Below are 17,551 nucleotides of genomic sequence, written 5' to 3' on the forward strand. Positions count from 1 at the left end.
TTATGCATTTTAGCTAAAATGAATAAAAGGAGTAATGATGATCTTGAAGATCAAATTCCCAGCCCTTTTTCCTGAAGTAAGACCTTAAATCTTCCCGATATTGTCTGACTCACATCCTAATGGCAAATTAAGACAGCAGATTAAGAATACTGTACATGTCTGGACAATTCAAGTCACACTGCTCGTACTATGATCCTCATATGTTATAAAGATCCGATAAGTTGAAAAGAGTTGGGTTTTTTTTTTTTTTTTAATATATTTTAATTTATATTACTTACACCATTATTTCCTATGCTGACTCACTGCTTGTTTGCTCTAGGCTTAGTGAAACTGTGATGCAGTTTGTCAGCTCAAGCTTTTTTTAATGATTTTCAATCAAAATTATGTTGTTTTTATACACAAATAAATGTCTATTAGTGAGGTAATTGTAACATTCTGTGCAAAAAATCATTTAATCAAAACAGCTTGGTGTAAAATGTGACAATATTTTTGTATTTCTTTCTCTTTCAAGCTGTAATGAGTGTATGCATACCTGGCTTTGAGAAGAACTACATCGTGTAGATTTAAGTTTTACTTTTCCCTGTGGACAACACAACCATGTTTTAATGTTTACTGCTGGTTTTGAACTGAGAATCCTTGTTGACCTCTGTGGTTATAAAACTCTTTCAAAAGTGACTGCATAAACTTCAAATAGCATGCTGTTTCAGAGCAAAAAAAAGAAAAAAAAAAACAGTTTGTTTTTCAGGTTTTCCTGTAAAAACGGCTGTCTTTAATGGGCAAATCTGTCAAATGTACGCAGGAACCTGGAGTTAGGTTCACATATAATTTGCTGCTATAACTACTCTTATTTGGTCTCCTGTTGACCACTTTTCTGTCTACCGTTTAGATACACGCAGTAATTGATTAATACAATTTTCCCCTCAGTGGGTGAGTCTAAATTTAGCAAGAACCTTCATGAACTGCAAAAGTATTTACTTTGTTTCTGAACAAAACTCACATCATGCTTATCTAAACCTTCATTTCTGTTACTAGTTACTACTTGTACTTACTAAATAAATTTATTAACAAAATTTATAAACTGATTTATGTGTGTGTGTGTGTTTTTGTGTGTGTGTGTGTGTGTGCCTGTATATGTATTTGCCACCATGCTATCGGTCATTCTCAAAGTTTATTAAAAATGTAAGTAATTTCAATAAAACTATTGCAAAACTGATTTAGGAAGATTAAGACTCCTAGATATAACTGAGAAAAATATATTTTTGGTTTTAACTGCGACTTTGTACAAGTGACCTTGAAGATGTTACATTTCATAGTCAGTCTGTGAATTGTCCTTCTAGGTGTATGTCTCGATATTCACCCCACAGTGTGTGCACAGTTACCCTTTTCTCTAAATCCTCTAAATTCCTTCAGTCTAACGGTGAGTCTTCTTCTAGATTGAAATTACAGTCTTCTACATAAAACACAAACCAATCTGTATTAACTCTAAATGTTTAGAATAAAGAAAACATTTAAATATACTGAAATCATCGTATTGCATTAAGGTCTTGTGTTATTATCTGAGTGAAAGTGATCAAGGTAGGTCAAGTCCTCCTTAAAACAATACTTTTCTCAAAATTATTTTCCCATATACTTTGCTGCTTCTAGTAACATTAACCTGTACCTCTCATATGTTAACACGTTCCTTAAGAGGCTCAAAACAGGAACATTTTGAGAGTTAGCGATCAGTGAGCCTCGTGGTGCCTCATTCTTTAGCTCCATAGGATTTCAATGCACATAATTTTTAGGCTTTGATTGAACTTTAGTCAAGGCCTCATTTAAAGTTAGACTGTGAATTATTTCAAATTGAATGTTTCAGAGAATAATATTTTTATGTCGTTCAGACATATTATTTATAAAAATTTTACAAGAATTGATCCTAAATTTGTTTGGCTAAGGCCTGTGGCCTTTGTTTCCTGATATTACACTAATGGCTTTTAAAATCTTTCACATTGTTCCAGCTGAACTTATACCTCCAGAACAAATAATGCTGGTTACATCTGTGCGGTGGCAGGTAAGTGAATTTCCAATAAATCTTGAATGTATATTAACTGTCTCTGTTGTCTGCTCTTGGGCCTACTACTGAAAAAATAATGTGTCCCACAAAGCAACATTTACAGTAATGGAGGACATAACCTGCTACAAGAGCAGAAATTATTCTGGCCAAACAAAACTTTGCTGCAAATAAATTCACCTTAAAGTTCTATATTTTCTTCTAGGTTTACCTTGAATAATTATACATTTTGATACGTGGTGCACACGTGGTAAAACCCATGAAAAGGCAAAGTTCAAAATGTCTTAAATGTTAAAAAATTGCAGCAATTTCTAGTTCTGTTTTTTTTTTCTCTCTTCCCAAATATTTTTTAGAACCATTATAACTATAAGAAAAAGTCATATGTTGTTTTTATGCATTAGTCCTATAAGTTTTGAGATAAAATGTACCCAGAAGAAAACTCAGTCAGGAGCCTCTAATTTTTGTTGCGAGTGTCAGTGAGGGAGTTTTAATGAAATATTCTGTGTGTTGCTGTAGCTACTGATAGTGTTTTTTGAGGCAAATATAATTTTGTAGTCTCTGAAGGAAAAGGCCTCATGTGGACTCAGTATATAAGTAAACTCACATTCAAAATGTTAAATACATCAGACAACACATGAATTACAATACAATGGATCTGAAACAGTTGATGAAAGGAATGTAGTTTCTGGATGAGTTGTTATTAATAGAAAGATTAAACAATAAAACAGCAGCTACATATTTTGTCATGTTTGTCTGCATCTGTGCTTTCTTGTTTGTAAGAAGAGAAGTTATAGTTATGAGAAAATACAAGCATACATTTTAAAAAGCGTATTTATTTGGCTATATGTGGTTTAAAATGATCCACCCCCCACCTTCAGCCACACACACACACACAGACACACACACACACACACACACACACACACACACACACACAGCCTAATCTTTTTTCTTATCCTTACCTCAAACACTTTTATTTAACTTTTAATTTCATAAAAATTAAATCTTTGAATTTTTCAAAGCTGTAAGCTATAAGCGATCACCACTTTCACAAAATGGTTTAACATCTGCATTATTGTAAAACTCTCTGATTAGTGTTTCTCTTCACACTCACATGCTGCTTCTATAAGTTGCATCAGACCTAAATTGCTTTTTCCACAAATTCCAAAATAATGTTATTTGGTAGTTAGAACACGGTTACATTTTTATTTATTTATTTTTTATATGATAATCAATAAAAAAAAAAATTAAAATAATAATTGCATCGCCCCTTGTTACAAAACTAAATAAATACTGACTGAAATAATATGACAGTGTGATTTAATTAAAATAAGATATTTAATTACTTATGATTAAAAGCAAATGATAATATTTTGTTTTTTTTAAACATGGTTATTTGTGCATACCTGTGTTCATGAATGAATGATAAAAACATGTTGGGAAAAAATAAACAAGATAGTACTTCAGCAGATTTATTAATAAATGTGTGTGTGTGTGTGTGTGTGTGTGTGTGTGTGTGTGTATGTGTGTGTGCGTGTGCGTGTGTGTGTGCGTGCAGTGAGAGGGATGATGACGAGAGATCAAGTAGAAGAGAGAGTGTGAGAGTGAGTCAGTAACTGTACAAAAGCATCAGTATACGAGTGAGAATTTACTTGTGAAATTGTGTATTCCTGACATATGCAAACACTTGCGAGTAGTGTGTGTGTGTGTGTGTGTGTGTGGGTGTGTGTGTGTGTGGGTGTGTGTTTGTGTGTGTTTACCGTCATCCATTAACTGTGAAGACAAAGTGAGGAACAGTTTGTTATCACGTCTGATTCAACTTGTTCGTGAACATCTCCTGTTTTGGAAAAAAGAAAAAAGAGAAAAGAAATATTTATTTAAATAAAGTTGAGGTAAGTTGTTTTGTCTCATTGACAGTTCAGTCCTCAAAGTAACAGTTGCAAAACAGGAAAACCATTAATAGCTCCTGTCTGTACATATGCATGTATGCATGTGCATGTGCATGTATGCCCATTGATGGGACAGCATCAGTGAAATATTTCAAGGAATAATTTAACCCGCTGACGTAAGTGTTTGCATGGGTTAGAGGAAGAAAGGCTCGGATGTGAAATTTTGTCTATTTATATTTGTGCATTTGCGTGCGTCTGTGTGAGAATTAAATGGATTGTATGCTGTGATGCTTTATTCATCTCTGTCTATGAAGCCACAGAGACAGCGAACCCTCAGAGTGCTGTTGACGTCCTGACATGCACTGGTGTGTGTGTGTTTTTGTCTGAGTGCGTGTGTTCCTCCCTCCTTCCTACTTTGCTGAATCACTTTTCATGACCACCTATTTGGACAAGCAATTTTTTTTGACTCACTTGACAAAAAAAGCAGATCTGTGTTGGTTAGGTGAGGCTAGACAACAGATAAAAGCCTCAGATTCAAAGTCAAATACATTGTAAGTAAAAGTGTCGCTCAGTGCTCCCATAACCAGACAGAAGGGTGGAACAAGGTGGTGGAAAGGCGGCTACAGGACATGCAGGCAAGGTGATCTAAACTGTGCCTTTTTGTCCTTTACTATCACATGGATAAATATCTACACAGAGCCACACGTCTTTTTAAAAATATGCCAACTTTATACCAAACAACCTTAAATTTAATAGACATTACTGTCAAATTAATAGTTTTATCATGGTTCTAAAAGGTAACAAAGGCTCAAATTGCCCTTCTTTTTTCTGTTTTCCAGAAAAAGGTGTTTTTCTTTTGCTTGTTAGCTGTAAGAAAGCAAATGCTGACCAAGAGACTGTGTCATGATGATCAAGGATTTGAGCAAGACAGCTGCTTCATATGAGGAGCATGTTATTTATGTACTCTAACATAGACTAATCAAACACATATCTTGGGTACCTCTTATGCTTACTGAAACAAATACCTGGCATAACTTTACATGATCATGTGAGGTGTTTGCATACGCAGGTATCGTACATGTGTGAGAAGGGGCTTGAAGGTTATAGCCTAAACTAAAGACACAATATTACAGCCAAGGTCTTGATGCACACTCAATCATCCAGGTAAGGAAATCACAGAAAATTGATTCTGCTCATCTGGACGCAGCAGTTTCAGTGGCAAAAACATTTCGTCACTCATCCAAGAGGCTTCTTCAGTCGCAGCTGACTGCAGGTTTCTCCAGCCTTATAAAAAGTATATTGGCATAATGACCAAAACTAACACCATTGCCTAATAATGGGCTGTGAGTTCTGTTTCATGATCGTTAATATACAAAATGTCATGAAGGGGGGTAATTAGGGAATGGGTGTGCAGCATTGTAAGATGGTAAAACGTGAAAAGAGAACAACCATTCCTGAAAGAGTTCAGTTGAAGTTCACCATCTTACAGTGCTGGAACTACAGCCATTCCCCAACTCTCTGTGAATGGCACTCATGGCCATTGATCAGTGGTCATGATGTTTTGGACATCATGACAGTTTCAGTTTCACTGAGCTCACGGCCCATTGTTAGTCAGTCTGCTAGTTTCAGTCATTTTGCAAATATACTGTTGGTCAGGTTGGGAAAACCTGCAGTCAGCTGAGACTGAAGAGGTCACTTGGCAAAACGTTTCTGCAACCGAAAATGCTGCGTCCGCGTGAAGAGAATCAACTTCCTGGGATTACATATAATCCTTAAACTATCCTGATCAGGGAATGCTGTGGATTTAAAATTTGTGCAACACTCTAAACAGGAAATCAAAACACAGGAAATAGTCCCACTATTAGTCCCTTAATAGTTCCACCTGTGAGTCAGATGACAGGAGATTTACACACCTCAGCTGAAGAAGATAGTATCGATACCCACACATAGCCCGGGAAAATAACCTGAGAACTCTCACAATGTCATATAACTCTATGAAACAATACTTGAAAAGTGAATCAGCATGAAGCGCATTTACAGTAATTAGAAATCATGTTAAAGAGATAAAAACATGACAGCGTGTTTGGACTTCTCATTTCAACTCATGTTAAACCATATAACAAATGAAATCTTACTACTCCAGACTCAATACATAATGAAAAAGCTTATGACAAGGGGAGGAAAAGTCTCAGTAGAGTCGCAAAATAATGATAATGTAATATTTGTAAGTGTAAAAGCTTGTCTTGTCTTTCAAGGCTCAAGTGGCATAACCATGTAAAAGTGTGGATGACATCAGTAGGGAAGCTGAAACAGCTGGATGGTTGCCATGGCATCCAAAGTACTGTATACGATTGACAAATTTAGAAAACCAAACACTTTGTGGATTTACTCATAATGCTTTGATGGAACAGTAAATTTTAGACAGCTCAAACCAAAAGTTCAACCACAGAACTCAAAACAATAACACAACTGATTACCTCTATTTTTGTAAGTCAACAAAGGTAAAAGAAGGCAAATATTTTTTATTAAATGTTATATTTTAGATCCATGAGTAATTTAAAAACTATTTTAGCATTCTAACATGAAGGGAATAAAAATGTTTTAAAAAAAAAACAATTTCAGCACCAAAGCCACAAACATATCACAGCAAAGAGAACACCTCTAATACTGGAGCATGTGTAACTTTTGACATTTACAGATTACAGTCCCAGAATTTCATCATCATCCTCACTTAAGACAAAATAGCAACCTGTGGCACAAAAAGGTGAGGCCACCAGAAAAGCGCCAAAATCTGCAGTTGTTTGAGTCTTCACTTGAAGCTGCCTTCCAATTCAAGTCAGTCCTCACAGACTTCCATGGAAAAAAAAGTCTGTTTATAGCATAGTAGCACAGATGACTTTAGTTTCCTCTTTTATAACAACTGCATAGCAGGGTTTCTTTTTTTCTTGCACTTCCATTTGGTTTCAATTAGGACTCAAATTTATGGGTGTACCTCCTTTAATTGATAAGTTGCTAACACACAGCTGTAGGTCCATGGGTCACTGAACTGGACCTCTGTGATGTTTGTGATGGGACCCTTTAAAGAATTTTTAATGGAAACTTTCTTAAAAAAATTAAATGGCTTTCTGAGTAGTAAAGCCTGTACAAGAAGTTTATGCTTCACTTTTATTGAATGAAACACTTGCATTTTGCTACATTGTTACTTCGCACTAATTGGCAGACTTGTGTGCCTCTGCATTAAACTCATATTTTCAATGAATGCATTGCTATTGAACCTTGCTGATCTCACTCCAACCAGTGTTTCAGAAGGGTAAGTTCTGGCTACAATAAAACAAAGTCTTAGAACTGTAGGGTCCAAAAACCAATGGGTGATGGCACAGTACTATGTCCATCTTTTATATACAGTTTCTAAAAGACACAACAATATTAATAGGCAACTGCAGACTTCGGGAGATGCACACAGTGGAATGATATCCTTAAGTGATGTTACTTAATCTGTAAAATAGTTAATAATAATAATTAATAATAAAACAGAATCAGTGTCATCAGCTCACAAAGAGATAAAATATCACAGAATAACTGAATATTTATAGAGATATAAAAATGTATTATATTTATTATGAATAGCTCTTGGGTTTTTTGTACATTTTGAACATATTCTAACAGATCTACCAATAACTCAAAATCAGAGTATCGTCAGCCATACAAATAAAGAACAGTCATGGTTAAAAAAAAAATAACTGCTGGCAGGGTGTGAGAAATGAACAGTCGTCTCTTGCAACACACTTTGAAGCCCATTATCTTTTTATGATATGTAAGAAGAAAGAGAAAATATTTTAACAACAAGATATTAATTGCCTGACAGACAGAAGAGATCACAAGGCCAGTTAAGTGACACATCAGCTAAATATGAATGTTTTTTATTGTGATTTTTTTGTTGTTGAGGAGACTCGATATAAAAAACAGTTAACTTATAGCTAATATCTGATAGTTGTAACTATTTATATTCTATAAATGGTTCAGCTTTGTATTTGTATATAGTAATGGTAGTTCACATTGATCATTGAGGTTTCTTAGAAACTAATCTGCACAGTTTAGATGGAAGTTATAACATGACACGTTCACATTAAAGGTGATAATTAAAGATATGAATTATAGGTATTTTGGTCTCCCAAATAAGGATGGTTTACCTGAAAACAGCTAAGTAGAATTGTTAGGGCAAGTCTCCAAACTTGTTTGCAAGACACTGCATATAATTTCATGCAGCTTTCATTCATGCAACTGTTCCTAATAGTTCATGCTGTATACCCTCTTGGTCCCAAGCATGACCATATGTAATTAAAACAGTCACAGCGCTCAATAATCAGGCTATCAAAGGCCTGGCCAAGGTAGAATTTAGATTTCATCACTGCACATACACTCACTAGCCACTTTGTTAGGTAAGTATGTTCACCTGTACATTAAGTCGATTATCTAATCAGCCAAATACATGGCATCAAAATGGGGAACAAAGGTAATTTAAGTGACTTTAAAAATGAAATGGCATGGTTGCTGGTGCCAGATGGACTCTCAATCTCAGTATTTCAGACTGACAAACAGAAAATGCCTTGTTGATGTCAGAGATTGGAGGAGAGTGGCCAGAGTGTTTCAAACTGACAGTAACTAAATTGATCACTCGTGATGATCAACGTATGCAGAGGAGCATCTCTGAGCATGCAATATTTCAAACCGCAAAGCAGATTGACTACAGTAGCAGAAGCAGAAAACCCCAACAAGTGCCTTTCCTGACCATGATGGTGAGTTCACTGTACTCAAATGACCTCTACAGTCATCAGATCTCAGTCTAATGGAGCACCTTTGTGATGTCGAGGAACAGGGGGGTCACATCATCTATGTGTAGCTGAAAAATCTGCAGCAGCTGTGCGATGCCACCGTGTCAATATGTAACTAAATTTCTGAGAAATGTTTCCAGCACTTTGTTGAGTCTATGTCATGAAGGATTAAGGATTTTTGAAGGTAAAAAGGGTCCAACCCAGAACTAGAAAGGTGTATCTAATAACATGTTCTGTGACTTAAGATTTTCAGTTTTGAATTTTTTTTTAATTACTCCAAGTTGAATCTTACTTATTACTTACTTAACTTATTTAAGACTGTACATAGAATACATAGTGCTGACAATTTAATGCTTTTATGACTTATGTAAACTGTCATTAACACCTAAAATATACGTGATGGAGAAAGTGTAGCGTTAGATACTTCATTTATACAAAGTGCATTTCCTACTGGCTACCTGCCAGTTCAAAGCAGCTTCTTAAAACTTTCTGTATAACAGTGAAGTCCCAGCTAAAAGCTAGCTATACAAACTCTTTCATATAGAAAACTCTCTCTGTTTTTGTGCTGTGTTTTATTTTTTTCTTTTGTAGGTACTTGCTTTACCATTATACCATTATAGAAAATACATTTCAGACTGTTACATGAGTTAATGCTTATCAAGGGACGGGTGTTGGAAATTAACATCATCCGTACACATGGACAGTACACTGACCATAACCTCTGCAACCGCCAGTGTTAATCTGTATTTAAAGCTTGCAAATTGTATGATGATTTGAGCTTCCTGACTCACCATGTCACATAATTGAAATAATAATTAGTATTTTATAAAAAATAAATAAATAAATAAATAAATTGTAAAAGTTGATTGTTGTGATTAACATTATGGTATTTATTAAAAATTGGGGAAAAAAAACACTGAGAAAAAAAAAGAAGATTACAGAATAGTCACAGAACCAGCACCTCATCTCACATTTTTAATAGATTAATGTCTGTTTTTGAATAGTTGGATACAACCAGAAAGAATTGAATATTTTCATTTGTTTGGCAAAATTATTATTTTTAGATTAAAAAAAGGTAAGACCAAGAACATTTTTATTCAGATTTTTTCTAGTTCTGTACTGTTGGTTTCATACTATATATACATTTCATCCTCCTCAGAACACAATCTGGTCCACAGACCCAGAGTTCTAAGGCTTGTTGTTGCCCCATGTCTATGGGGAAACATTAGTTGGATAAAAATCAAAGATGCATTGGTACAAGCTGATATTGTAGGAGCTTCAAAAATATGGTGGAGTTATATTGGAAGATTTCCTTGGTGTCCCTTGGTGGGAGGATAGTTTGAGTTTCCTCTATGTTGAGAACCTTTCTGCATCATCAGCAGGTATCTCAGGTTCACTAGCTTTTCCCCCTCTTCATGGCTGTTGTATTTGTCCTTGGAGCCTGGTTGCCTTGAAGGTGAAAATGGATGGCTACACAAGGAGGTACCTGGTTCTTGTTGGCTATAGCTTCCTGGAAGCCCACCTACTGTATTTGGTGATTTCTGTTGGAACCTTGTCATGTCCCCTCTCCCAGTGCTTTTGGACATCCTCCCAAGATGTGGCTCAGTGTGCACAGTACTGTGCCACATTGCAGGCATGATGAGCTTTCCTCCTTCCCCCAGATCTTTAAATTGCTTGGAGTTGGTAGATCAGCCATGGTGCATGGTAAGAAGTTCTTTCCAGGACATTAGTCCAGCAAGTGCTTGGTCCCACTGCATCCAAAAGCCTGGGGATGCAAGCCCCATCGCCTTCACCCGGCAGTCATCTTCTGCTGCCTCTGCACCCAAGCGACCTTCACAGACCACACTGATGATCTCTTGGGGCTTCCAGTATGCTTCTGGCTCCAATACTGCTTCTTGTGACTTCCACTTCCTGCTGCATCCAATAGATTTGTTGGCCTGTTGGACATTCTCGTCTTTTGATGGGAGGAGTGTACCCACTGCTCTTGCCTTGGTGGCTTTGAATTCTTCCACCAGTGATGAAACTGGTAATGGCTTTTAAGTGCTTTACAGGTTTACCAAGCTAAAGGGAGTGAGAATGCCCAACCATTTTCTCAGAAATTTGCTGCACAGCCTTTCCATTGCTTCCAATTGTGGCACGGGGAAGGCATACAGTAGGAATAGCCATTGTAGTCTGGGTATGATGTCATACTGAAAGCACCAAACCTTGAACTGTCAAGCAGCAGGCTGTTGTTAATTGATCTGAGCGAAGTACTTAACTGAGATTTGGCATCCCTGGGATTGCCGGTGTCCTTCAGGGAGCTATCATAATTCTTCCCAAGACATTGGATCCCTTGTTCTTGAGTTGTTAGAATCTCTGAAGGTTACTGAAAGTGTTTCTTGACCATTTTCCTTTAAGGATGCTTCTGGATTTCTCCAGTTTAAATTCCACCCATGTCCATGTTGCCATCTTCTCCAGTGCACTCAGGATCCACTGTGTTGCCCTGGAATGATGAAGTCATCACAGTTAGATTGTCTAAGAACACTTGGCAGGCAGGATGTCTTGTGCTGTCCTCTGATTTAGGAACTCTATACCTCATCCACCTGCCTCTAGCAGTAGAGTCATTGCAGACATCATGTATAACATTACAAGCTGCACTATCTCCGGTGGTATTAGATAGTTCTCTAATTCAGGTTGAACCAGCTGGTGGGTTACATTCAGGTAATGTTTTCACTGGATCCAGCCATACATTAGAGAGTTTGTTACTCTTTGCTTTCTTATTAATCTAGCCAATCACTGATGTATGCTCCAGACAACTAGAATACCCTAACTCCTGCTTTCTGGGCACTAAGATCAATGTATTCATTATTGAACAAATAAGATGTCAGTCTTTTAGAAACAGTGGACCAGAATATTTTCCCCTCACCATCCAGTAGTGAATTCTCTTGAAACTCTTCAATCCCAACTGACATCTGCCCTTTAGGTACAAAGCAGCCCTCAGCAAGTGTCCAGAGGTTGAGCTCTTTCCTCTTTTTCCAGAGTGTTTGTGAGGGTTTGTATAAACTTTTCAGCTGAGGATAGTTCTTGTAGATCTTATATGAGGTCCCTGATGGTCCAGGGGTGAACCCTGCTTGGGCTTTTTTCACAACTGGTCTCACTTTGTCCATAGTAAATCCTGCCATGTTAAACTGGATGTGTGGCTTTAGCCTTGGTAACTAGTAAGGATATTCCAGCAGTGGAATGTTTCTGAAGAGGTCACCATGTGCTACCACTACACTCTCTCCATTCACATTCCTTGTTTGAGCAACATGAGTTGCCAGAGGGCCAGAGCACTGTGGTGTGCCTCCTGGCTCAGGTCCTCCACCGACTGACAAGCATAACTCATATACTCAGAGATTGCCCTCTGGGTCCTTTGCATTGCTGCAGTTGGTGAAGTCTGATGCTTAAATATTCTGCCATAGCTGGAGCAACTTCGTTTTACCTCACGTACCTCTTTTGCCCAGTTTAGTTTTGTAGTTCTTATGCTGCTTTCCGGGTTTTTGGCTACATGATCTGTCCATTCTGGCAGAGTAATACCCCCAATCTGCCTAGCCTTATTCTCTTTCTTTAGTACTTGTAGTTTACTCATGCAGAGTGCTAACTCTAACACTATTGCCTGCTGACTTTCTGAGCTGTTTTCTGTTTTTTCACAGATGTCTGTGGGTCTTCCCCCATTGCCAGTGGGCCTTTCCCCATGGTCACAAGAATGCAAGTGAGATAAACATTGACGATGCATTGCTACAAGCTGACGTCTTTGTAGCTACAAAAATATGGTGGAGCTAGAGCGTAGCAAGATTTCCTTGATGTCACTTGGTGGGAGGATTGTTGGAGCTTCCTGTATGCTAAGGACCCTTCTGCATCATCAGCAGGTATCTCAGGTTCATAGCATTTCACTCCTTAACCTGTACTCTTCAAAAGGCGGTTAGGCTATTTCCCTAAATGACTTTCTTTAAGTGCTTCAGTTGCAAGGCGAGCTTTTGCAGAAAGTATGGATGTTGCATAGGACCTCAGCAGCCCATTTCAATGGGAAAAATGTTTGCATGGCACCCTTTGATGACAGCTTCACCTATCAAGTCCAGGTACTTTGCTTTGTTTTGCTGGTTTAAAATTGCTAGCCTATCCTCCCATGGTATTGTAAGTTGAGCTAATAAGATACAGCTACGAAAAAAAAGAAAAAAAAACAACATTAAATAGAAATATACATATGCAAGAAATTTGTGAGATTCAAATACAATCTCTCTCATAGTACAAACTTGCTAAACAAAGGCTACATTCACACTGCAGGTCTTAATGCTCAATTCCGATTTTTTTGATCAAATCCGATTTTTTTTGTCTGGTTGTTCACGCTACAAATAAAATGTGACAGCAAACGCGCTCTAGTGTGAACGGTTCATGGCCCTTAAAGCGGGCCGCATGCGCAAAAGAAGACGTCACACACAACACGCTCTGTTTACAGAAGTAAAAATGGCAGCTACAGAGCTAGTAGGTGTTGTTGCAGCAGTCTATCAATGTCTGCACAGTCGTAACCGACAGAATTTTGACAAATTAATTAGAGAAAGAAGGACACAGAGAAAAAAAGAGAGCTTGTGCTTTAACAATTGCCGCCGTGCTTTCTCGTTTGTCTTCTCTGGCACTGATAATTGGCGTCTGTCTTGTGTCAGTGACGTAAAAGATGGATTTAATGCGACATGACCATTCAAACAGCAGTTGCTTTCTAAAACATCAGATATCTATTGGATTTGGTACCATATACGAAAGTGACCCAGGTCGGATTTGAAAATATCGGATTTGTGTTGTTCAAACTGTCATACCATGATCGGATATGGGTCACATAGGGTCAAAAAAGTCAAATTTGATGTGCTTTCGTCGTGCAGTGTGAACGTAGCCTAATACTCATTTAAAATATTTAGACTTTAATCACCTCTTGTGTCACCTTTTTGGGTTTTTTGTTTTTATTTGAAATTTAGCAAGAGCGATAAAAACAAAATGCAGATTTTTGATTGTGTATATACATAGGATGAGATCATATTACAATCCAGTCTTGTTCAAAATATGAATCCTTTGTAGTGAATAAACACAGAGCAAACTGGAGTAACCAGCCCTTCAAGCCAATGTTTTGGTCAGTTAAATGCTTTGCTGTTTTTCTATGATGTCATCAAACCATGATGCTAAGGCAATTTCAACTTTCCATGGATTTAGTAGCAAAAAAAGAGAGAGAGAGAGAGAGTGGGTCTGACTTTTCTTAAAGCTCTTTAAGAAAATATATCATCATCAATGCACATATAAACTGACATATAACTGACATATAAAATTAGTTTATATGTCAGACAGTGCAAAACTAAAATGCATTCAGTTTACAGTTATGCATGCTAGATAGTGTAGTGGTAAGACTACACATCTTTGGAGCAGGAGTCGCAAGTTTGATTCCCACCCAGTACCCAGTAAGGGTCCTGGCTAGACCCCTCATGCTAACCAGAAAGCCCTGGAATGGCACAGCTACATCTGTAGCCTGTCTGCAGCACAGACACAAGAGCATTTCACTACACATTGTACTCTGCATGATTCTATACGTGACAAATAATAAAGCTTGTTTGTTTTGCTAAACAAAAATATCAAAAGTGTGCTAAAAGCGTTCATTCAGTGTCTGGTTAAATGACACATTTCAGTCTACTATTTGAAGACCATAGTTTATTTCTAGTCACTGAATTGTACTGAAGAGTACAAAACCGAAGATCTTTGGCATAGACACTTCAATACAGAAAACAAGTCAACTTCAAACCTCAAAAAGTTATCCAACCAGAAAACAGGAGATAGATATTTTTTACCATATTGTGTTTCAGTTTAGGAACAAAAGCAACTTAACAAATTGTTTAGCTTCAAAACAGGATTAAAAGGATTAAAATAATGGATCTTTCTTATGAAAGTATTGTCAAGGTATAAAAGTTACTGAACAAAGGAAGGCCAGGGCAAGTGTAAAAGTCCAATGAGATGGACATCTGAGGTTTTTTCATAATGATGATCCCTAAGCATATCATTTTAAAAACAGTAACATATCTTTAAACACTGGCCTGATTTCATGATAACATATTCACAAACAGGACTGACATGCTCACAGTGTGTAATATCTCCATCATTGAGGTAAACCTGTGTAATTCAAATATTGAGAATTTTCCTAACACTGTTCCATCTGTCACCACAGTTCAGTTATGCACTGTCTTAAATATTGTAACATACAGCTTGTGGCCAGTTTTTTAAACATGCCTCGATGTTCAGATGCCTGTAATTTGTTTTTACTGATACAGCAGTCTTTCAGGACAAAGGTCATGTACATCAAACACACATACAACAAGTTTCTAATCACATATAAATTGAAAGGCAAAATGATCGTGTTTCACTAGATTACCACGTTTAAACTTGGCAGTCAACAATGCCCCACTGCTAACTGAACAATGAGCTCTGTAAAATAGGTTATGGCATTGGATTGCTTTAGGTTGTACAGTTGTACCTGTTAAAAATTAGCACTGAGTATAATTTTAATGTTTTCAAAAAAAGGTGTGATTTGTCAATGTAGTCCATTCCCTAATATCTCTCCTTTTTCTAGTGTCTGTTTGTTACTTTGTTTGAGACACGTATCTGGTGATGATACAAAAATGTTTGATTTTGATTAACAGGATGACAGCGTTGACCTTACAACTAAAAACATGTTCTTTTTTTGTTGTTTGTTTTTTGTTTTTGTTTTTAGGGGGAGTATGTATGTACCTTAATCCAAGAAGCCAAGGCTGGATCAGGAACAATTAGCTGCACAGGGTGAGGAGATGAAGGACACGGGTGTGAAAGAGACGAGAGAGACAAAGTAGCAGGCATTCAGGGTGGAGAAATGGAAGAGCAGAAAGCGAAGGGGTGGGAGGTAAAAAAAAAAAAAGAAAGAAGAGAAGAGAAGAACTCATCTGCTGGGTTTCAGTCAGTCAGGATTTCCCCTCTGTCAATCCTCACTTCAGGCCCCTGAGAGAGATGGAGTGAATGAGAGAGAAGGATAAAGAGAGGGAGAGACAGAGACAGATGAGAGGGAAGGGGGAGAGAGGGGAATCACAAGTGAGAAGGAAACTTGGAAACAGGAGCAGAAGAGATGAGGGATACAGGCAAAAACTTGAAAACATGGAGAAAAAAGGAAAAGAAAGGAAAGCAGTATGAAACTGTAAATCAGATCAAAGTAGAAAGGATGGTGATAAGGGACGGGATGGACTAGATGACAGTTACAGGTAGCATCGGTGTAGCTACCAGATGAGATGATATGTCTTTTTCTAATGTCCCTAAACCCTCAAACCTTTTATATGTCATTCATGGTCAGCAGTGTAATCACATGCAATCACCAGCACTGGTCTTCCACACCTGTCCTGTATTCTGATTACCTGCACATATGGGAATTGACCAATAATGATGAGATATAGCTTATCCAGAGCAACTTATCTAATCCAACACTGACACTTCTTACACCACATAAAAGCTGTCATTTTTATTTTGAATCATTTTGTAATTTACTTTGCTTTTAATTTTACATAATCTAATTAATTCCTACCTCTGCAACTTCGCATAATAAGGAATAAGGAACTAAAGCAATATGAAGGTTTGTAGAGCCAAATAGGACTGTAACATATTTTTTGTTTTGCCTACCAAGATATGGTATTTTTCATAAGCATATGCACTTTTTTAAGGCAGTACTATAACTAGAAGGAGTAGCTATAGTGAGCTCTTAAATAATGCACTGCAGGAGGCAAGCTGGATACCTCTACCTCCTTAGAAAAGTGACCAGCTTTACTGTGCTCTGCTGTGCTGTGATAATGTACTGCTGTAAGATACATGGAATCATAAAATATGTGAATTTATATATAGTGGTGAAAAATGAACACATACATCATTGTGATTAAGAGGTTCCTCTACACTGCCCATCTTTAGCAATATTTACTTGTTCTAAATTTGGCTAAAGTCCACTTCAAGGTTGCCTCCTTACGCATCTCTGAAATTCCTCAGTAGAGCCAGAGGCTGAAGGTATTGTTTCCTATGCCTTTAGAATATTATCCTGAACTCTCTTTCTGACCACTTTCATGAGGGCATTTGCAGTTTCGTTGTGGACTTCAAAAATACACAGAGAGGAACTGTCAACTTCTGTGTCCGACAACTAGCTCTGAGGTTAAGGTCTGTCCTTTGACTGGGCCATTGCAGTATTTTATACTCTTTTTCTCAGCTATTCTGTTGTACCTGATGTGCTTGGAATCATTGTCCTGTTGCATGGCCCAGTTTTGGTTAAACTTTAGCTATCGGACAGATGGCCTCACTCCAAGCCCAAACCATTCATCCTGCGTGACAGTTGATGTGAGGTGTTTGTGTTGATTTGGTTTTTGCCAAATATATATTAAGTTTTAATTGGGTACTATGGCCAAACAGCTCCACTTAGTCTCTTCTGTCTTAGGGACATTGTTCTAGTCTTGTGGTTTATTTAGATTCTGCTTTGCAAACCTAAGCCACTTTTTTAGAGAGAAAAGATCCAAACAAGGCATACTTGTTCACTTTTTTTTAGTATACCATCATGACTTTATCATTTAAAATGCTAACTGAGATGTTGCTCTTGCTTTTTTGTAGTCTCTCTGAGCATTTCACAGTCTGACCTTGGGACCTTGAATTTGTTGGGATGTACACTCTTGGCAAGATTGGCAACTGTCTGAATGTTTCCTACTTGTGAATAATCTTTTTCACTGCAGAATGAT

The 17,551-nt window shown here is 37.3% G+C and overlaps 1 long non-coding RNA gene across 2 annotated transcripts in view; it reads right to left on the reverse strand.

The window, feature by feature from the left end:
- Positions 1-3,805: 3,805 nt before the first annotated feature.
- The window catches only part of LOC146383021 (uncharacterized), a 29,350-nt gene continuing 15,604 nt past the window's right edge, over positions 3,806-17,551 (reverse strand). The window contains exons 5-6 of one of the 2 annotated variants that reach the window (XR_014800711.1): positions 15,549-15,791; positions 3,806-3,887 (exon numbers count right to left, since the gene is read on the reverse strand). This is a non-coding gene — a long non-coding RNA (uncharacterized LOC146383021). The remainder of the gene's footprint in view (positions 3,888-15,548; positions 15,792-17,551) is intronic. The other variant, XR_014800712.1, reaches the window with a different exon arrangement.

This window comes from Perissodus microlepis, chromosome 7 (assembly GCF_051167445.1).
Source record: "Perissodus microlepis isolate ML-2025 ecotype Zambia chromosome 7, ASM5116744v1, whole genome shotgun sequence".
Lineage (NCBI taxonomy): Eukaryota > Metazoa > Chordata > Actinopteri > Cichliformes > Cichlidae > Perissodus > Perissodus microlepis.